Source organism: Ovis canadensis, chromosome 12 (assembly GCF_042477335.2).
Source record: "Ovis canadensis isolate MfBH-ARS-UI-01 breed Bighorn chromosome 12, ARS-UI_OviCan_v2, whole genome shotgun sequence".
NCBI lineage: Eukaryota > Metazoa > Chordata > Mammalia > Artiodactyla > Bovidae > Ovis > Ovis canadensis.
In genome coordinates this window covers 74,396,702-74,413,169 of record NC_091256.1, presented here as the reverse complement: position 1 = coordinate 74,413,169, position 16,468 = coordinate 74,396,702, and positions in this window count along the sequence as shown.

The following is a 16,468-nucleotide window of genomic DNA, read 5'->3' as shown; positions in this document are numbered from 1 at the left end:
AGAATATTCTATTTCCACCTGGTGGGGTGGGGGCGGGAATCATGGCTCATCTCTAGTGTGGAGCAACATGGTTACCAGATCACCCCTCCAGTGCAAGGTGTGAGCTTCTGATGGAGAGCCAATCCCTGCTTGCACAGTGGATGTTCAGCACATGCATACCAGTCCTCCCCCTCATCCTGAGACAGTGCTGAGCCCCCTGTAAATAACAATGAAAGTACCTGCTTCCTTTGTAATTCTCAGAATGCTCACAAACCCCTAAAAGCAGAGGGCAGAAGCTTGTAACAGCTAGACAATTTACCCCTGCTACACCTTAACCTTTTTTTTAAAAGGCTTTATTGAATTTGTTACAATATTGTTTCTTTCTTTCTTTCTTTTTTTTTTTTTTTTTGGTGGCAAGGCATGTGTGATTCCAGTTCCCTCACCAGGGATCGAACTGCATCCCCTGCACTGGAAGGTGAAGTTCTAAACACTGGGCTGCCAGGGAAGTCCTTACACCTTCACTTTTGAACAAGAAAATTAACAAGGAAGAATAAGTCAGAACCAAAGGAAAAAGGCTCCATCTAGTTTTCCTAGGAATTGGAAGCAAGGGGGAGTCATTGGGAGGATAATGACTCTCTAGAATCCCTGCCCCAACCTCACTCCATCTAAGCATAGATATTTTAACTGAGACCACGAATGAGGAAAGCTTAGATTCTCCATACTCTGGGGTCGGGAGGGAGAGATCTGGATGGGTGAACTAAAGACATTCTTTTACAAGTTCCCAATAATTTAACTCTACTCCTCAGAATTCCATTCCCTTTGACATGCAGCTACTAGCATTGTGTGACATGGCTAAATGTCTAGCTACCTTAAGCCAGCTTGTTAAGACTTTGAGTTTTAGGTTATCATCTATAAGCCTACCTCATACAATATTTGTGAGGATTAAAAAGAAAAGTGGGGGGAAAAAAGTGGGTAGAATAAACAAGCCATAGGATTTCATTTTATACGAGACCACCCAAAAAGGAGTGGGTCCTGGTGAGTCTTACTTGGCAATTGGTTGAGGTGTGTGCAGAACAATGGGTTGATCTACCCAGGTAGAAGAATCTGGCAGACACTACACTTGGTGAGATGGGGGTGGAGAAATTCTGGAAGCAGGCAAACCCTTCTGAGCCCTCACTATGTGCAGGCTTCTGCTCTGTTCTACTAGACCCTGCAGAGGAAACTGCCTTGATGGACTTTGGTGATGGTGGTGGTGGTTTAGTTGCTATGTCCAACTCTTGTGATCCCATGGACTACAGCCCTCCAGGCTCCTCTGTCCATGAGATTTCCCAGGCAAGGATCCTGGAGTGGGTTGCCATTGGATGGTATCACAATATATTTATGCCAAACTCATCAAAATGTATACATTATGCCCAATTTTTTTTTGGTATATTAAGTACTTCTCAACAAAGCTTTTAAAAAAAAGCATCTGACTTTCTGTTTGATAAACCATAAAGTAATCAAAAGAAAGGCCTCAAAAACAGTTCTGTGAGTTCTAGATGGTCAAAATATCAGTTCAGATTTAGTATGAGTATTGAAGCAATCGAGAAAGAGAAAGGATGAGGGGGTAGCTGAGGGGGTAGTTTGATGATAGGTAGATTATTATGCTGCACTGAAGATTTTAAATCATTTTAATTACTAAATGTCAGTGACCAGTGTTAGGTATTCTATGTGGTGGGTGAGGGATATTTATAAAAGCCCAAAGACAGGATATAGTACATTTATTTTCACATTCTATTGGGTTGCAGGGGGTGAGGAATACAGAGGGGAGCACAGCAAGCAGATGCTGTGGCTGAAGCTGAGGTGAGATGGGGAAATACTTGGGGAGTTGAAAGTATAGGTTACAGGAACAGGCCTCTTGGGCTTCATTTGCTTTTTCTCTGCTCACTGCTTGGCAAACAAGACTGAGAGAAGCCTAAAGAGGAGAGAGTCATATGCCCTTGGCACTTCTGAAAGAAAGACACCCGGTCTTCCTCTCTGACAGCTTCTCTTCCCTCAATTTCTCCAGATATTCCAGAATGTGCAGGTGACAGGAACCATTCCAGGCTCACCTGATTTGGGCATCAGCAAACTTATGGCAGAAAGTGAAGAACTAAAGAGCCTCTTGAAAGTGAAAGAGGAGAGCGAAAAAGTTGGCTTAAAGCTCAACATTCAGAAAACGAAGATCATGGCATCTGGTCCCATCACTTCATGGGAAATAGATGGGGACACAGTGGCTGACTTTATTTTTCTGGGCTCCAAAATCACTGCAGATGGTGATTTCAGCCCTGAAATTAAAAGACGCTTGCTCCTCAGAAGGAAAGTTATGACCAACCTAGACAGCATGTTAAGAAGCAGAGACATTACTTTGCCAACAAAGGTCCATCTAGTCAAGGCTATGGTTTTTCCAGTGGTCATGTTGGACTGTGAAGAAAGCTGAGCACCAAAGAATTGATGCTTTTGAACTGTGGTGTTGGAGAAGACTCTTTTGACAGTCCCTTGGACTGCAAGGAGATCCAACCAGTCCATCCTAAAGGAGATCAGTCCTGGGTGTTCATTGGAAGGACTGATGTTGAAGCTGAAACTCCAGTCCTTTGGCCACCTGATGTGAAGAGCTGACTCATTTGAAAAGACCCTGATGCTGGGAAAGATTGAGGGCAGGAGGAGAAGGGGATGACAGAGGATGAGATGGTTAGATGGCATCACCGACTTGATGGACATGGGTTTGGGTGGACTCCAGGAGCTGGTGATGGACAGGGAGCCCTGGAGTGCTACCGTTCACGGGGTCGCAAAGAGTCGGACACATCTGAGTGACTGAACTGAACTGAAACGTAATGATACCACCAAAAGGAAAAGCCGTAGATCCAGATCATCAGCATGGCAAGGGAAATCACGTGCCAGCAGAAGAAGGTGGTAACAAACAGAATATCATTTTTGTCATCATCCATCCATTTGTGGCCAGAGATTGGTTTGAACAGCATAAAGCCTATTTGAATCAGCCAAGAGCCTGCAGTCATGTACAAAAGAGCCTTCATCACCCAGAACCGCAGTGAGTTGGGAGCCCACAGCTCTGCGATCACCACCAACAGCAACAGGAACAAGACCTGGATGAACAGGATGTGACTATATAGCTCCACTCCTTCTGCGTCCTCCACGTGAGACACCATCAGGGTCAGAATCAGAAACATGCTCAGTGCTTGGGCGCCTTGCTCCAGGGCAGGAGCCCTTTGGGGCAACACATTCTGGCTCACCACGTCTACACATCCGCTCAGGAAGAAGGTCGCGTAGAAAGTAAGATGCTGCCACTGTTTGTCGTAAATAAAATTTCTCTGATGAAATATCTTGCTGATAAGTACAAACTGCCCTTGAACGCTATGCAGTTCTTGAGCCACTAAAATAAAGCTGCTCAGTATCTTCACCAGCCCCACATAGTGTATTTGCCGCAGTCTTGCCCATCTTCCTTGGCTCCAGGGACGACGTGGTGGATACTGGACAGGGTGGTTGCAAATCAAGGCCTTGGAGATGAGCTGTGCATGATAAAGTCCACAGAAGAAGATAGACAGTCCTGGGAACAGATGACCCTTGAAGCCTCCCATGAAACTGAAGGTAGGTCTGACCACAGGCAGAGACAAGAGGCTCAGGTGTGGTCACGTCAGGCTCTAGAGTCTGCAGGGAGCCTGTAGACTTTTGGAAGTCTACTTATATTCTCTATTCAGCTCACAGCATCCACGTACAGAAGGAAAATGATCTTGGAAAACACCCAATCTCATGGTGGGGTGGGTGTCATGGTTTCCGTTCTTGTCTTCTGCTCTGGTTCAGTGACAGCTAATCAACCATTACCAGATGAAGAAATAAACACATTATCCAGCACAATGCTTGGGCAACTTCCCTTCTCAGAGACTATGCTTCAGATTTCTGATTTCTACCTTCCTTACTTCCTTCCCCAATTCACAGAATGTCAGGAAGTACTCAGAGAAAGCAGGGAGAACACACAATATAGGTAAACATCCTCATATATAACTTCATACAAATATTAGGAACAAATGCACTCTTCCGGTTATAAATAGTTAAGACTCACAAGTAAACATACACAGCCCAATTACTCTGATATTATTTGAGGATGACCAGAAAAATGCTCACTCCTGAGAATCTTCTGCTCATCTCCAGATAGACCTAAAGTGCCATCACTTGAGGTCCCTTTGAGTTCCAGTGTTTTTCCAAATTATACAGGCAAATAGGTGCTATGTAGAGGTTTTGTTGTTGTTGCTCAGTCATGTCCGACTTTTTGCGACCCCTGCAGCACGCCAGGCTTTCCTGTCCTTCACCATCTCCCAGAACTTGGTCAAACTCATGTCCATTGAGTCAGTGATGCCATCCAGCCATCTCATCCTCTGTCAAACCCTTCTCTTCCTGCTTTCAATCATTCCCTCCATTGGGGTCTTTTCCAATGATTTGGCTCTTTGCATTAGGTGGCCAAAGTATTGGAGCTTCAGCTCCAGTATCAGTCCTTCCAAAGAATATTCAGGGTTGATTTCCTTTAGGATTGACTAGTTTGATCTCCTTGCTGTCCAAGGGACTCTCAAGAGTCTTCCAGCACCACAGTTCGAAGGCATCAATTCTTCAGTGCTCAGTATTTTTTATTGTCCAGCTCTCACATCCATACATGACTACTGGAAAAACCATAGCTTTGACTATATGAACCTTTGCAGGCAAAGTGATGTCTCTGCTTCTTAATACACCATCTAGGTTTGTCATTGCTTTTCTTCCAAGGAGCAAGTGTCTTTTAATTTCATGGTAGTCACCATCCACAGCAATTTTGGAGCCCAAGAAAATAAAGTCTCTCACTGTTTCCATTGTTTCCCCATTATTTGCCATGAAGTGATGGGACTGGATGCCAGATAATAGTTTTTTGAAGGTCGAGTTTTAAGCCAGCTTTTTCACTCTCCTTTTTCACTTGCATCAAGAGGCTCTTCAGTTCCTGTTCACTTTCCGCCATAAGAGTGGTGTCATCTGCGTATCTGAGGTTAATATTTCTCCCTGCATGCTTGATTCCAGCCTGTGATTCATCCAACCTGGCAGTTCACATGATGTACTCTGCATCTAAATAAGCAGGGTGACAACACAGCTTTGACATACTCCTTTTGACATACTCCTTTCCCAATTTTGAACCAGTCTGTTATTCCATGTCTGGTTCTGACTGTTGCTTCTAGACCTGCATACAGGTTTCACAGGAGGCAGGTAAGGTGGTCTCGTATTCCCATCTCTTTAAGAATTTTCCACAATTTGTTGTGATCTACACAGTCAAAAGCTTTAGTGTAGTCAATGAAGCAGAAGTAGATGTTTTTCTGGAATTCTCTAGCTTTTGCTATGATCCAACTGACATTTGCAATTTGATCTCTGGTTCCTCTGCCTCTTCTAAAACCAGCTTGTATTATCTGGAAATTCTCAGTTCACACACTGTTGAAGTGTAGCTTGATGGATTTTGAGCATCACTTTGCTAGCACGTGAAATGAGTGAAATTGTGCAGTAGTTTGAGCATTCTTTGGCATTGCCTTTCTTTAGGGTTGGAATGAAAACTGACCTTTTCCAGTCCTGTGGCCACTGCTGAGTTTTTCAAATTTGCTGGCATATTGAGTGCAGCACTTAACTATGCAGAGGTACTGATTTGAAATCTCTTGCAAAAAGCATTTCAGTAAAAATTCCTAGGAAATTTTCTTTTTCAAAATAATTTTTATTCATTGATTTGTTTTTGGCCATGCTGGGTTTTCGCTGCCATGCAGGCTTTTTTTTCTAGTTGGGGAGAGCAGGGGCTACTCTCTAGTTGCAGTGTGCATGCTTCTCATTGAAATGACTTGTGGAGCCAGGCTCTGGAGCGTGCAGGCTTCAGTAGTTGCAGCACATGTGCTCAGCAGTTGAGGCTCCTGTGCTCCTGTGGTGCATGGGCCTAGTTGCTCCACGGCATCTTCCCAGACCCACATCTCCTGCACTGGCAGCTGGATTCTTTCCACTGAGCCACCAGGGAAGCCCAGGTAATTTTCTTATGCATACTAAGTTTTGAGAATCACTGAGTAAAATGTAAGTACTTATAACAAAGAAGATCCTATTAAGTTAGTAACCTTCATGTGAATTAATCATCAAATATTTTCTCTCATGGGGAATCCTCCTACACTATTGGTGGGAATGTAAATTGGTACAGCCACTATGGAGAGCTGTATGGAGGTTCCCTAAAAAACTAAAAATAGAGCTACCATAAGACCCTGCAGTTCCTCTCGTGGGCATATATCTGGAGAAAAACATGATCCGAAAGGATACATGCACCACAGTGTTCACTGGAACATCATTTACAATGGCCAAGACATGGAAGCAAGCTAAATGTCCATCGATGGAGGAATGGGTAAAGAAGATGTGATGCATATATACAATGGAATATTATTCATCCATTAAAAAGAGTGAAGTAATGACATTTGCAGCAACACGGATGGACCTAGAAAGACTGTCATACTGAACGAAGTAAGACAGACAGAGATGGAGAAATATCATGTGAGATCCTTTAAATGTGGAATCTGAAAAGAAATGACACAAATGAATTTACTTACAAAACAGAAAGAGACTCAGACTTAGGAGATGACTTATGGTTGCCAAGGGGAAGGGATAGGGAGATTGGTATGGTCACGTAACTCACTGCTCTATTTAAAACGGATAACCAACAAGGACCTATTGTATAGCGCATGCAACTCTGATCAATGTTATGTGGCAGCCTGGATGTAAGAGACATTTGGGGGGAAATGGATACATGTGTAGTTATGGCTGAGTCCCTTCACTGTTCATATGAAACTATCAGAGCTTTGATGATTGGCTACATGTGCATGCTAAGTCGCTTCAGTCGTGTCCGACTCTTGTCAACCTGAGGATTGTAGCCCATCAGGCTCCTCTGCCCATGGGATTCTCCAGGCAAGAATAATGGAGTGGGTTGCCATGCCCTCCTCCAGGGGATCTCCCCAACCCAGAGATTGAACCCATGTCTCTTATGTCTCCTGCACTGGCAGGTGGGTTCTTTACCACTAGTGCCACCTGAGAAGCCCATGTTAATTGGCTATACCCTGATACAAAATAAAAAGTTCAAAAAACATATTTTCTCTCATGAAATAGCATTCATTTAGAGTGGTGATGGTCATAGTATCCTTCGTAACAGTCAATCAAATACAAGGAATGTCTCAAATTAATAACTTTTATACTGATCCTGTAGATTTCCATATTGGTTTATTTATCTTTTGTTGCTACTATGAATAGATCTTCCATTTTACTTTTACTATATAAGAAACTATAATATTATATCGATCTTCATATTAATAATTTGTTGCATTTACATACTGTTCTAATTTCCAAATGCTCTTATGTCATCATATCTGTAAATAATGAAAAACTTATGTCCTTTTAGATATATTTTTGTTTTTTCTAAATGCCTTTCCTAATTGAGTTGGCATGGTATAAATCTATTGCTGTTTCATTTATGAAAGCTTCCCTCTTCTGAGAAGTGTCCCCCTCACACCATTTCGGTTAAGTGGCAGCTGTCATCTATTAATAGATTCTGCTTTCCTAGTAACAGATCAGTCAAGGAATGGGCACTTGGTCCAGGGGACACGGGTTTGATCCTTGGTCTAAGAAGATTCCATATGCCATGGAGCCAACTAGGCCCATGGCCCACAACTACCAAGGCCACAAGCCACAACTGCTGAACCGCAGCTATTGAAGCCTGGGTGCCCTAGGGCCTGTGCTCCGCAACAAGAGAAGCCACTGTAATGAGAAGCCTGCACGCCTCAGCTAGAGAGTAGCTCTTGATTGCTGCAACTAGAGAAAGTCCATGAGCACCTACAAAAACCCAGTATGGCCAAAAATTAACTAATTTATTAAAAAAAAACACATAATGCTGAGAAGCTATTTTTCTTTAGGATAGACAACCATAAATGACTTACTGAGTCATAGAGGAGTATTCCCTTTCTTGGTTTTAATAGTGATAATGTCCCTTCAAAGTGGTGGTATCAATTTTCATTCAACCCAAACTAATCAACAAGTTCTCTAGATTCTCCTTCCTAAGTAACTTTTCCGGTCTGTTCCTTCTAGTCCAAACCTACCCACCACATTTGTTCAGGGATCACCAACCCTGCATTGTTGCAGTATCTCTTGACCAGGTTCCAATCCTCATCAATTTCTATCTACATTGCCACCATAGTGAGGCTTGGGGAATAAAGACCAAGTCACGCAGTGATTACTTTGAATTCTCTAGTGGCCTCCCATGACTTGTAGATAAAATCCATACCCTTAGAATGGGCTTCAAGGCCTTGGCCTCATTTCCAGTCTCTTCCCACTTGTACCGTTGTCTCCAGGCATATCGGAAGATTCCAGCTCAGTCTAGAATGGACTTCCTATTACATGTTTTTTCTCTACCTGAGAAACTCTGCCTTTCCTTCAAGGTTCAATTCAAACACTGCCTCTTCTCAGCTGGGAAGGATTCCACTCATGCAACATCTTCTCATCTCTATAGTTACGCTTGGCACCCTGTTTCACCAGTCCTTATTTCCTGGGAAGTCTTTGAAGCCAGAAGCCATGTCCTGGTTCGCCTCTTTCTGTTTTTGAACTTTTATTATTTATTTACTCATCTTTGGTTGTGCTGGGTCTTCACTGTCGCACACATGCTTCTCTGGTTGTGGCAAGTGGGGGCTGCTCTCTCGCTGTGGTGCACGGGCTTCTCACTGCCGTGGCTTCTCTCGATGCAGGGCACGGGCTCTAGGTGTGCAGACCTCAGTAGTTTCAGCTCACAAGTTCAGAAGTTTCAGTGCACAGACTTGTGTGTGTCTGAGTTGCCCCTCAGAAAGTGGGACCTTTCTAGGCCAGGAAGAGTCCCCTGTGTTGGAAGGTGGATTCTTTAACCACAGAACCACCTGGGAAGTCCTGTTTTGTCTCTTTAGAATCTAGCTCCACGCCTGAAGATACTCAATGGTTGTTTTGATGGATGAATGAATACGCGAATAAATTATCACATAAACACATGGTCTCTACCATAAAATGCTTATAATTTAAAGAGAGAATGCATACATACAAATGATACATACTAGGTCACTAATGCTAAGAGTGAAATACCAAATGAGTGAACAAATGACCAGAATATGCAATTAGAAGAGAGAGCTCACTCCAGCTATAGAAGTTAGGGCAAATGGGATCATTCCCAGTGCAGGACTAGAGAGACTGACTTTTGTGAGTTCCATTTGTCCTTAATTAAACACAGAAGAGGCAGAATGAAGGGACGTGGATGACATGGCATAATTATAACTTCTCAGAGACACAGACTCCTTTTGTATAAACCAATGTTTTTCAACCCTTTTCTTTTTTTTGTCCTCCCTAAGAAAGCTTTTCAACATATGTTCCCTTATAATCCCTTCATGAAAACTTAATACCTAGATATACTGTCTATATTTTTGTGTCCTATGGCCCTTTGGAAAGCCACAAACCATTGTAACATCTGAAATCACACATTTTTAATTCCTCTGGGGTGACAGTGCACCCTTTGAGAGCACATGGTGTAAACCAAGAGCGGAGTATGATCCAGCAAAGAATCTGTACTCTATACTCTGATGCAGTACAGAGCTCACCTTCAAAAAATGTTTTTCTTTCAACAGTAGGCAGTAAGGGCTCCTTAGTGAGAGGTAGACTAGATGGCTTCAAAGATTCTTCCCAATTCTGGCTGTCAGAACCTAGAGATCTCAGGGGGAATATCCTGGTATTTAATTAGAAAACTTATTTAATTAGTAAACTAAACCCATTAGGAAACTCATGTTCTATTAGAGGGATGTGAGTGAAAATTGCTTTCCTCTTATTCCTCTCTAGTCAATAACAGGGTGACAACTGTAAGAGAGAAGGAAATGTCATCAAAAAGTATATCTCTGGTTTGGAGGTTTTTAGCCAAAAATAGATGAAATGCAAATCAGGAGACTCTGTTTGTCCAAGTGTGGTAGAAACCAGGAGCTCCTCTCTATTAAGCCAGACATAGCACTGATGGGGGTACCCACCAACGATGGGGAAAGAGCAGGTGCAAGGCTTGCTCGCTGATGCTCTGTGACCCACAAGCAAAGGCCTCCGCCTGGGGCAACACTCCTGGAACTACTGTGGATGCTTGGCTACTCGATGGTTTGCCCCCAGGGACAGAGTCTAATGGGCACAGGTCTCAACAGTAGAGCATGCATCTCGCTACACATCAGAATCACTCAAGAAGAACTTTATTGAAATGTAGAGTACTACGCTTTCAAAAAATAGAGAGTATTCAGGGCTTCCCTAGTGGCTCAGAGGTAAAGAATCCACCTGCCAATGCAGGAGAAACATGAGTTCGATCCCTGGTCTGGGAAGATACCATACGCCATGGAGCAACTGAGCCCGTGTGCCGCAGCTATTGAACCTATTCTCTAAGAGCCCAGGAGCCACAGTTACTGAAGCCCTCCTGCTCTAGAGCCCATGCGCTGCAACAAGAGAAGCCACTGCAACGAGAAGCCCGCACACCACAACTAGAGAACAGCCTCTGCATGCCGCAACTAGATGAAAGCCCACGCGGCCACAAAGACCCAGCACGATCAAACACAAACAGATAAACTTTTTTTTAATGCAGGGTACTCAGAGTGACTCTCCTGAATAGTCTTTAAGCTGGGGTCCAGGAATCCGCACTTTGAGTCACATGCCCTCTCCCAACACTGGTGGTCCCAGTGCAGGCCATCTTTTACCTGATGCTTGGAAACCGTTGCCCTAGATTAGAAAGCACCACTCTGGACAACAGGCCACACCTGGAAGCTATCTTCCTGCCCTCACTGACCCACAGATTCCCACAGGAGTGTGGGCAACATCTTTATAAAAGCATAATCCAAAGTATCTTACCAAGAAAGGCTGGCATGCAGGAGGGAAAAGGAGGATAGGGGAGGAAGGCGGCTAAAAGGGGGATGGGTTGGGGAGGGAGGGGAAGGGAGGGTGGAGGAGAGAAAGGGAGATGGAGAAGGTGAGGGAGAACAGAGAACTCTGCAGAAAGACAAAGAAGGTAAACACAGCCCAGCCCCTGGGAGCAAGAGGTTATGAAAGGGGGAAACAAGGGAGCTAGAAGGCTGTGCTTTCTCTCTCCAGGTAGGAGAGAAGAAAGAAGTCCTCCTTGTCCAGGCTCAGAAGACAGTATCTGTCGGTGATTAATAAAATGGATGTATGAGACCTAGTTTGGCTAATTGCTGGGCAGATGTTTTAAAACAAGGTATTCATCTTCTCTAAGACTTATTCTCCTCATGAGTAGATGCCGAATTGTAATTGTGAGGATTCCATGAATTAGTGCATTTGAAAGCAAGTTGTAAACAAAAGCTACTTTAAGCTGTTAATCTCAGAGCTGGATGAGACCACAGGGTCTATTTCCTCCACGTCCCTGTTTTCTTATAGGAAGAAACTGAAGCCCAGAGAGAAGTGACCCACAGGATGTCACATGGTGACTGGTGAGTGGGTAACAGTATATGCTGAGATACTCAGTCACAAGATTTCAAGAAGAAGTTCAAGAGAACCCCCAGGCCAGCATCAGGCAAAAGGGGCAGGAAGCAGGGGAAGGCTGTTTCCCAGTCAGCCCCCTCAACTGACAGCCCCGGGGCCACAGGAAAGCCAAGTACTCTAGCTGGTCCACAAGTTGGGTCTTGGTCTGCCCCACCTTGCCCAACCCCTCAGCCATCTCATTAAGAGGAAAGGCCAAGTGAGGCATCCTCAGAATTGGGGGACAGTGAGAGTCAGCATCAAATGAGCAGAAGCATCCTACCCCCACACATGTCCACCATTAAAACGCTCACTTGAATGCACCCCAAGACTGGAATGCAGCTGGAAAAGGTTCTAATGAGAGCAGGCTGGGCTTCCTGGTAGAGGGATGTGTTGGCTGAAGTTTGCTGGAGAGGCTAGTCAATATGGACTCCAGAGCACAGATACTTAGAAGCAGGAATGTGTCTGTCTTTATCCAGAGCTAACCAAGGAGAAAGACTGGATCGGGGAGGAAATCCATACTATATTAAAGAAGTGAAATCTTTTTGGAGAAGGGACAATTTATCAAGCCTTTCCTTTACCTGCTTTATTTTCTCCATGAGTACATTTAGTTATCTGTGTCCTGAGTCAACGTTCTGAACTAACTTATCCCTTGCTACTGTGATCTCAGGTGAGGAGCAGGGTGGGAGTGGAGCATGGATGGGTGGTGGGGGGCATGGGGTGTCTTATAGGCAGGCACAAGTAATTCAGTCCTTGGAAAGACATATCCTTTAATGTCAATGAACACACTTGGCCTTCTGGTTTGTAAATGTCCATTAGTCTTTCAGAACCTAAACAGACTGATAAAAGTGAACTTCTGGATCTGTAAAGCTGAGGTGTTGGTCCCATTCAGGACTTATCCTGCCTTCCTGTGAGCCCCAAGCTCTGTCCCAGCCTACTTTCCACCATCTCAGCTAAATAATACTCTAATATTGCCCAGATCACATACTTACAATTAAGGGAAACACCCCAGAAATACCAATGCCTTAATCCGTTTCATTTCAACAAGTGTGTATTAACCAGCTATAATCAGCCAGACACTATACCAAAAGCCAGTATTACAAAGATAAGTAAGACATAGCACCTGCCTTCAAGGGACTCAGAGGCAGTACCTTGTCACTCCAAGTGTGATCCATAGACCACCAGGGTCAGCATTACTGCGGAGCTTGTTAGGAATGCAGACTCCCAGGCCCCAGGCCACACTTACTGAATCTGAATCTGTATTTTGCTAGGATCTCCAGGTAATTTGTATGCATATAAAGTTTGAGAAGTACTGATCTAGTAGAAAAGATCCAACTAAAACTATCTTGAATTAAACTTTGTGGAGGTGAAATAAACCAAGTATGGTGGGAATAGCAAGAAGGGTCTGGTTAATTCTGAGGCAGGAGTAGCCATTGGCACTGAAACTGAGCTGGCCAACAACTTGGGGCTGGAGAGTAGGCAGGAGCTCTCATTCACGGACCAGGGCATGAATAAAACTGTGAGTGTGTGTGGTGTGTGGGGTGCGGGTCAGGGTGGAGGTGAGGGTGAAGCTAGGCCACGTACAGAGTCAGACTGGGACAGACTGCAACAAAGGTCTTTCAGGAGCTCCTAAATCACGGATGGCTGCTCAGCCTATATGTGCTGTGTTCTTTGCACGGCCCTTGTCACCAGCCTTCCACACTAGGATCCGACCAGTGCGTGGACAGGGACAAGCTTCTTCCCAATTCCTGGCCCTCGGTGACCCAATTCCTGGCCCCCGGATGAGGGGCTGATGTTTGCAGACAGACAGCAAAGGATGCCGAGTCTCAGATCTCATGCCAGGCCACCTGGTTGCTGGCAATGACTCTGCAGAATGACCTTGGTAGGAAGTGGATGCACAGATTCCCACGGATTCCCACAGATTCATGGCAGCCCAAACAGCCTCGGGGGAGAAGGCTCATTCAGCTTGTGAGAGAAGCTGACTCTGGAGAAAGTCGAGAAACTAATGACATACAATGGAAGGGGACTGAGGCAGAGTCTGGGCTGTCCTGACCCAGCCTCTAGCTGTATGACCATAAGGAAGTCTCTGAGTCTCAGGTGTAAAATGAAGAAGATGGGCCAGGTGATTCCTAGGTCCTTTCCAGCCCTGACAGCCTGTGATTCTGGAGACTTCTAGTTTTAGAAAGGTCTGCCATGTTCCCCTTTTTTCCAAATAACTTAGATTCTTTAGGAATTTACTGCCCAGTAGCAAAATAAAACATCTTGGAAAAAAATTAGAAAAAAAAAGAGACATCTTGGGAACAGGATCTCCACGCAACTAACAAGAGCACCTAGATTATATTGTCCATCAGGGTTACATTTAGAGGACTAGATACATAGATAGATTATAAAACAGACATTAGACATCTACTATGTGTTGTGTTTGGCAACTGAGCACCAAAAATGCAGTCTTTGATTCTGGCCAAAATGTTGTCATATGTATTTGGAGAAATATGACACGTATTAGTAAAGAAGTGAAGTGAAGTGAAGTCTCTTAGTCACGTCTGACTCTGCGACCCCATGGACTGTAGCCTACCAGGCTCCTCTGTCCCTGGGATTCTCCAGGCAGGAATACTGGCGTGGGTCACCATTTCCTTCTCCAGGAGATCTTCCCAACCCAGGGATCAAACCTAGGTCTCCCATATTACAGGCAGACGCTTTACCATCTAAGCCACCAGGGAAGCTCAGTAAAGAAGAAAGCAGTATATAATTCCATAGTAAAGTGTTCTGTCAATGACCATTGTTAACATTTCACAATGCTAAACATTTTATAGGAAATACCACATTTACCCCACTCAAACCTATGAGGTAATAAATCATTTAACACATTTTTGCCTGTAAATAATAGAAAACCCTGCTGCTGCTGGCTTAAGCATTAAGAAATTTACTCTCTCACTGAATGAGAAACCCAGAGGTAGTGTAGCTTCAGAGCTGATTAATATGATGACTGAATGAAATCATCAAGGGTCCAGTTTATTTCTAGTTTTCTTCTCTGACATTCTCTTTGGCCTTGTGCTCAGATTAGCAACCATCATGGCTTCAAGATGCTGCCACACTTAGAGACACCATATCCTCATAGAATGTCCAGAGGCAGGAGAAGACAGCTCTATTGTGTATATAAAATATTCCTTTATGATGGAATTGTTTACCAGAAGAACAAGAACAGGCTTCCCCTCCAATCTCTCTGCCCAGATTTGGATTTCATTCCACCCCTACACCCACCAGCAGCAAGGGAATCACCACTGGGCTCAGACTGCTCTACTCCACTTTACTCCTTGCCCGTGGCTGGTAAGCAGGCCCACCTCTCTCTGAGAGGGAGGAGGGAGCTAGTGAAGAAAAAGGAGAAGGGAGTGTTCTATAGGAAGAATAGAGAGGCAAGTGCTTGTTAAGGCAAAAAAAAAATTTTTTTTACAGTGTTAGAAATGGAAATTTCAAGAATTAAGTAACTTGTTCAAGGTCAAACAACTTGTGAGTATAAGAGCTGGGATTCAGAACAGAGCCCGTACCCTGACACATTCCAAATCAGGTCAAAGTCACCTGCCTTCTGCAGTCTCCTCTGCCTTCCTGACCTCAGCCTCCAGGCAGTTACTTGCTTGGGGGTCAGAGGCTTCTTGCCCTCTCAAGGCTGCAATGCACAGATGCTATTAGTCTCCACGCCTCCTCCAGGGCCAGGACTCATCCATCATTTTATTTCTCTTCTTCCCCCCTCTTCCCCAGGCTTAGTTACTTTTAAAATAAACCTCCATCTACGTTCCTCATTTTCCTCCTCAGTATGAAACATTCCTCTTCTTTTTTTGCCTCTTCCTCAGTCTTACCACTGCCCAGAACTCAGTCCTAATACCAGGAAATGTTTAGAATAAGCCAAGGCTCAGACTTTGGACCCTGACAAGCCAAAGTTCCAGTTCTGGCTGTGCCATGTACTAGCCATGTGACTTCAGGCTAATGACTGAACCTCTCCATGCCTCAGTCTCCTTACCCATAAAATGAGGATATTTACCACACAAGGTTATAGTAAGACTTGAATGAGACGAAGTTTATCATTGCCCTCAATAAAAGAGAGTTACTAGCAGCTCGTCAGGCTCCACTGTCCATGGAATTCTTCAGGCAAGAATACTGGAGTGGGTAGCCATTCCCTTCTCAAGAGGACCTGACCAACCAAGGGATTAAACCTATGTCTCCCACATTGCAGGCAGATTCTTTACTGTTTGAGTCACCAGGAAACCCTATTTTTCTTGATTAGTATGATAAAAATAAAAACTCATGTTACCACAGTTTGTGGAGCTTTCTCCACATTATCTGGCTTGATCCTCACAACTGCCATGCTAGGGGGAGGATGCGCCCTCCCTGTGATGCTGAGGAGACTGTGTCTGAGAGAGGTGAAGAGCTTTGTTTCATTCAGATTCTTCTAGTACATTCTATGGTCCATCCTCAGGGTGCTAGTCCCTCACTATGTGTGTCAGCTCACCCTCCTTGTTGCGGATTATCTGTTATGGACTGGAATGTGTCTATTTCCCACTCCTAAACTCATATGTTGGAGTCCTAACAGCCAATGCCTCAGAATGTGGCCTGATTTGGAAATCTGTATATTGTAGATGTAACTGTATGAGTGAAGATGAGATCAGAAGGAAGTAGGTTGACCTAATACTAATGGGACTGGTGTCCTTACAAAGAGAAGAAATTTGGAGCACGTCCCTGGTGGTCCAGTGGTTAAGAAGATGCCTTGCAATGTAAGGGGATGACGGTTCGATCCCTGATTGGGGAACTAAGATCCCACATGCTGCAGAGCAACTAAACCTGCAAGCTGACCAAGCCCACATGCTACAACCAGATAGCCTGTGCGCTGCAACAGAGATCCCATGTGCCACAACTAAGACCCAATGCAGCCAAATAAATA